The sequence below is a fragment of the Cupressus sempervirens genome, chromosome 11 (genome assembly GCF_028749045.1).
Source record: "Cupressus sempervirens isolate cs-2001-9-10 chromosome 11, ASM2874904v1, whole genome shotgun sequence".
Classification (NCBI taxonomy): Eukaryota; Viridiplantae; Streptophyta; class Pinopsida; order Cupressales; family Cupressaceae; genus Cupressus; species Cupressus sempervirens.
In genome coordinates, this window is record NC_143128.1 from 743,813,352 (window position 1) to 743,820,046 (window position 6,695).

The window sequence follows — 6,695 nt, forward strand, 5'->3', positions numbered from 1 at the left end:
CCAACTTTTTTTTATGAATTTTAGGGTGCAAATATTCAAGGCTGATCCATTATCTATCATTACTCTTTTTACGACAAAATTGGATACCATAATGGCTATGCAATGTGGAAGGGTGTGATCTGGCTTGACCACAGGTATGTTAGTGGGCTTGAATGATAAGGCACATGAGGATGAAAGGTGTCCAACAAGATTATGAAAATCAGTCACATTGATATTCAAAGGGACATGAGATTCTATGAGAGCACTATCAAGGATGTCTTTATACACAGAACTAGTGTGGAGAAGGTCTAAAATGGAGATTTGGGTTGGCATGTTCCCAAGGTGTTCCAAGGTATTGCACTGGCTTTTTGATGGAGTTGATGATGTTGTTGGGGTTGATAGTGCTGATGGGACTGATGGGGCTATGATGTTCAATTGTGCTCTTTGAGTGGTGACTGCACACTCATTGTTTGGGCCTTGGATATTGATAACATTGAAAGAAGGCTCTTTCTCAGATATACAACCTATGAGGCTACCATAGTCTATGTAGGATGAAGTATGGTCATTGTTCTTCCCATGCTGTTGGTTTGGCTGGTGGTTGTTGGTGTTGTTTTTGTTGGTTTGGATGGGTGCTTTTCTAGGATTTTTGTTGTTGTGAGGAGGAAAAGCATTTTGATAGATCTACAAGCCTGCATTGGCAGAGGTTTGTGCTCCAACTATGATTTATTTCTGATCAATGAGGCCCTACAAATAATCTTTCAACTTCATGCATCTGAGGGTAGTGTGCCCTTTCACCCTATGAAACTTTCAATACTCATTGTCTCTATACCATGAAACTTTGGATTGGCCCGGGTCGATTTGCTAGGTAGGAGGAAATTTGATGAGGTTTTCCTTGACTAATTTTTCAAAAATGACATCCAATGACTCACCAAGGGGTGTATAGTTTTGAGGTGCAGGTTGGAACTTGGGCTTTGGTCCTACAACTATATTGATGACATTAGCTTGATTGTTAGACCCTTGAAAGCTGGGCTTTGGATTGTGACTTTGAAAGCTTTGCTGATTCTGCTATTGGTTGTTGATAGCTTGTTGATTGTTTGGTTGATAAGGTGGGTTGGTCTGATTTTGGGAAGGACCAACAATATTCACATGTCTGGTGTTAGTGACCACATCTATTGCAATGTGCTTGTTTTTCTTCCAATACCTAGACTTGTCATTTGAATGTGTTTGATTTTGGTTGGCTTCCTTGTAAATCTTGACCACACCATCTTTAATGAGTCCTTGCTCAAGGATCATTCCTTTTTATTTGATATCTTTGTAGGTCTACAAATAGGTCATGGTCATGTGGTGAGCTAAGCTAGGATGGGCATTATCAATAAATTTTTTCACCAAACGGTGCTCTAGCAGGGTGCAAGATATGCGGGTGGTAAGGGTTTTCCATCTTTGCAGATATTCACCAAGACTTTCTCCACCTTTTTTCTTGGTGTGGACAAATCAACCACTGATAATTCTATCTCAACAAGATGGGCATATTGGGCTACAAATGCCTCAGACAATTCAGCAATGTTTTTGATTGTGCCATATGGGATTCTATAAAACCATTCAAGAGCTGGTTCAGCCAAAATTTTGGGGAAGAGGTGCAAAAGGAAGATGTCACGGTATGCCACTTCTTGGTAGTGCATGTAAATTTTTTTGATATGTGTGACAGGGTCTCCTTTTCCTCTAAATTTTTCAAACTTGGGTATCTCAAAGTGTTCGGGAAATGGTGTCATGGTAATGGCTCTGTCAAATGGGTAAGGACACACATTCTCAAACTTGAAGGTTTTTGGGTCATTTCCCTCCTGGATGTTCTTCAAAGCTGTCTTCATGACTTCCCATTCTGAATTAATGGGTGATGGCTATGGTGCCTCTACTGTAGGAGCACTCTAAGGGAGATATACACTGAATGGTGCAATTAAATATGGATGGCTTTGAAGTATGGGAAGGTAGGGATTATACATGGCTTGGGCAACTGAATGGTGGATGATGGGTTGCTAAGGTGGAGGTGGCACATATTGCTGCATGTGTTGTGAGGCTTGCTGTTGATATTGGATTTGAGGTTGGGATTGAGGAACATAAGCTGGCTATGGGATAAATGGATTACTTTGTGGAGGTAAGGTATGAGATGGTTGTGAAGCTTGGGGAAAGGATCGGGGAGCTTGTGGAACTTGACTTTAGATTTGAGGAGTTTAACCAATATATGTGGGTTATGCCCCCATTTGGAAGGGTATCTGCATGGAAAAAGAGGCCAAGTAATTGGTGGTTGGTGGTGGTGGATTTCCTCCTAGAAGTGGCATAGAAAAATAGTTAGTAATAGGAGGTAATGGAATAGTTGGTGGTGGAGGTGGTGGGAATTGAAAGCTTGGAAATGGAATTGATGGTTTTGATAGCTTGGTGACTGGATTTGAAAGCTTGGTAGAGTGGTGGTAGGAGCTTCGGTCACTTGAGAGCTTGACAGAACATTTGAAGTAGCTTGTGGGGTTTGATAGCTTTGTGGAGTGAGGGCAGTAGCTTGTGGATTTTTGCCTGATGGCACTGAGCTCCAAGGACCTAGTGGAAATGATGGAATTGTGCTCTGAGCTAAGGTAAACAAGTTTGGTGTGATGAAAGGTTGATTACTTGGCCCATGGGTGGCATCCCAGTTTAATATTGCTAAGGTTGGCCAAAGATGCTAGCACTAATTTGGGAGATGGGTGGATTTGGAAGGCTAGGTTGGAGAGCAGCAACAACAATAGTGAAGGGAGTGAATGATGAGGTGTTTTGGGTGAAGGGGTTTGGGATGGAGTGGTATGGACCAATGGTGGAGTGGTAGTAGCTGGATTGGCTTGCGGAATGGAGATTTCAACTTGAGTGGAGGCTGGTATGTTTGGGTCTATTAGAGCATATGAGGTGGGTTGAGGCTCTTCTTTTGGTATATAAAAAGGATGATTTGGATCATAAGAGCCTATGGGTGGTGGTAGCTACCCAAATAGAGGGTGAGAAGGATTTAATAAGGGAGGAGGTCTTCCAAAATTGAAGGCTCCTACGTTGTCCCTCTGAAAGTTTGCCATGATTGTTTCTTTGTTCTTGTCTATAATGGCATTCACCAATATTGCATTTCCTGGTTGGTTCATGAATTCTTCAATGTTAGTAGGTGATGGTATAAAATTCTCTAGGCTGAAGGATGGTTGGGTGCTTGAGGGGAGCAATGCTGTCTAATCCAAATGATAGGGCTCCATTGTTTCCTTCTTCTTCTTGGCTAAGCGAGTGACAAGTGGCATGAAAATGTTCCTAGGGATGAGGTGTAACAAATGTTGATGGATGCAAAAGGGGGGAGGCTTTTCTATGCAAATGATTTCCTAGGATGAGGCAAAGCTATATGACAAACCTAAGGAAGATTGGGTTGGGTATTCTAACTTCAAAGATATGTTGCCTGCAAGCTTGGTGGTGATTGTGTCAACTAAAGGATAGACTGATGATCCCTTGGGAAAAAATTGAGATTGACCACTTGTGGATCCCAACCTTTAGCTCAAGGTGATGAGGGATGACAATTGACAAGGCTAGATTACCCTAAAAAAATCTCTGTTAGAGAGATAACCTTGATGAGACTAGTGGATTTGCAAGATGATAGGAAAAGCAAGTTCTGGCAATGTGACAACAATTTTGAAGGCTTGGATGTGAACTTTTTGATTGCTAGCTAGATGGTTTGGTTCTAAGGAAAAGAATTAAATGAGATGGATGAGCTAAAATGCTTAAAGGGATAACCTATAATGGTTGGCTTTCCTACAAAGATGAATCTAATGTGAAGTTTATGCAAGAAGATGTGGAGAAACAAGGGGGTCTAATCATAAAAATCATGCCTAATTGGTAAGGCATAAGCAGGGTTAACTCTTGGATGTTTGCTAAATCTGATAGTGCAATCTAACTAGGTGTCTTGAAGGGCTTCGTCAATAGCTTTGTCTTGTGCTTTGTGGAGTTTGGTAATTCGAGGGCTTGGTGTTACTTCCTTTCTCTTGGTTGAAATTTCTTGGTATACCTAAGATGGCTTGAGTTTGGCTTTGTGAAACTTTTGTTTGGGTTTGGGTTGTTCTAATATAAATTCTTGAATCTATTTGGGTTTGAGAGATCGTGGTTATTTTGCTTCAACTTTGTTCAACTTCTGAAATAGGCAGTGACTACGCTAAGTGTGCCCTAAGCTAGGATTGACCAAGTTTGGCAAACATTCATTTAGCAAGTACAAGACCAAGCAATAGATAGGAACAACTAGATAGAAGTTTTGATTCTCAGAAGATAGTAACTGCACCATGGAGTGTGTATATTCCACAAATGTTTCGATCAGTCACTTTAAACACATTAACATCCTAGATGGTTGTCTACAAGGCTGACAGTTGGTTTAGCTAGTGAGTCCTCGATATACCCAAGGTACGTGAGGCACAAATTCATAGATGAAACCAAAACAATGTCACACAACTGAGAGGAGCAGTAACCCACTTCTCCTCTTTCACTTCTCAAGGGTATAAAGTTCCTTGAGGCTTAGCCTGAGTGAAAAAAATTTTGATCCCAAGAGAGGTGTCTTTGGATTCACCTCCTGATCTTTATACTTCGCTAGAATGCTCGAGTCGAGGTCATCACAAGGGGTGATGAAATCCCCAAGAAGGCCTTCTAAAAGCTAAGAAAAGATTTTGGATCCTAATCTTATGCACCCAAGATGGCCTCAAAAGATGACAAGTGGAGAGAAGACTTGGATGATCTTAGGCTAAAAGACAGACACTTTAAGTTTTTTGATCTAGACCTTTTGAAAACACACGTGATTTAAGATGCAAAGGTTCAATTCCAGTTTGAAATGTGCCAACAAAAGAGAAGTGATCAAAGAATGAATACACCAAGAAGATTTACGGTGAACAAAAAGTAAACTCAGGCGCCCGGAGGCCCTCCACGTCAAGTATCGATTGATTTTGTTTAAGGCATTCAAGATTGAGTGTGAGTTTTTTTTAAGCCCAAAACAAAGATGTGTGTAAAGCTCGATTTCAAGCACGCACCCGGCGGCCCTCCATGTCAAGATTTGTTCAATTTTTTTTCCCAAATGAAGTGTTAGTGAGACTAATGAGCACTCAAGAAATTTTCTATCTTAGAAAAACCAATAAAAACTCAAGTGAGTGGAATTTGATTTTTGTGGAGCACTTAACACCTTCTTAGGTAGACCCATCCCCATATATGGTTCTAATATTGCAACCAATGGTTAGAATGATGGGTGATTAAAGAGGGTGAGTTTAACAAAAAATTCACTCAAAGTGTCTTTATTTGTTTTTATAACTTAGAAAGTTTCTAAAATGTGGGTTCTTTTTATGCCCCAAAAGATGATTATTTGATCTATGGCATTCAAGATTGGATTTGTTGTTTTAATCATGCATTCATAAAAAATAAAAAAAATTGATTTTAATCCATGGCACTCAAGAGTGATTTTAGCAACATGTATTCAAAGACAAGTGATTAAACATTCAAGTTTTTTCCTTTGAGCATTCAAGATTGAGATTTTGCATGTTGTTTTAAGAACTTTGAAGTGCTTTTTTTTAACCTTATATCATTCAAGATTGTTTTGGACTTAAAAGTGAAAATGATTCTTTGGACTTTGGTTTTCATTCAAGATTTTGTGTTCTAGTTTGCATGTTTTAAGCCTAAAAAAAGGATATTCCTAGATTGTTTTGATGCATGAAAAACCTAGGAAACATTCAAGATTTTGCAACAAGACATTTGTTTGGAACAAATAACAAAGCTTTTAGGACAATTTTGGCAACCATTTAGGACTCTTAGTTTTCATGAGATTTTTAAAAGAACTTTAAAATATTTGCAAATGAGGTTCATTTTATCCTTGATTGATGCTTTGAGTTTGATTTAGATTTTAGTGTGCACTTAGTGTTGATTTTGAACCATTTGAAATGGAAACTTGAAGTTCTTTTTAAATTCCCAAAAATGAAGTGTTCCTAACTTAACGTGAATGCATCTAAAACCTTGATGTTGCAAGGATGCAAATGATTTGATTGGTTTAGTTTCACTTGTTAAAAGGTTTTTTTTTTTAGCAAATTTTTAGTTTTTAATGGATTTAAGTATGATTTGGGGGTTCATTTTAAGCACTTAAAAAAAAGTGTGTATGATTTTGCTTCCTTAAAAAAAAAGGCCAAGATCCCTCAAGAAGAAGAAGAAGTAGATAGAATAGAAGAAGAATATAGACAAGAAGAGGAAGAATAATTCCAAGTGCTCCGTCCACCTATAAGCTTGAAAAATCTGCAAACACTATGAGATAGACTATGAGTTCCTTTGTCTTCTTCATGCTCATGTGGACCTGCAAAACCAATTTATACAATTCTACCAATCACAAAAATAAGAAAAAAAGCCAAAATTAGCAAATAACATACAAAACCTAACTAAAAAAGCTAATGAAGATGACGCATGTGGGGTCCCACCAGGTGTGCCAAAATGTATATGCTACTTTAGTATGTTAGAAACACTAAATTAAAACAATCAAAAAGCATTTGCATACTAATTTAACATAACTTCATGAGAGACAAAGTGAAGTCCTCAAATGAGAATATGAGCCATGGATAGGCTCTCTCAATGAGGATGATCACTTGATGTAGAGGTGTGTCTAATAGCTAAGATGGCTTGATTATGTATGTATGCTCAAATGCTCAAATGGGCTTCAA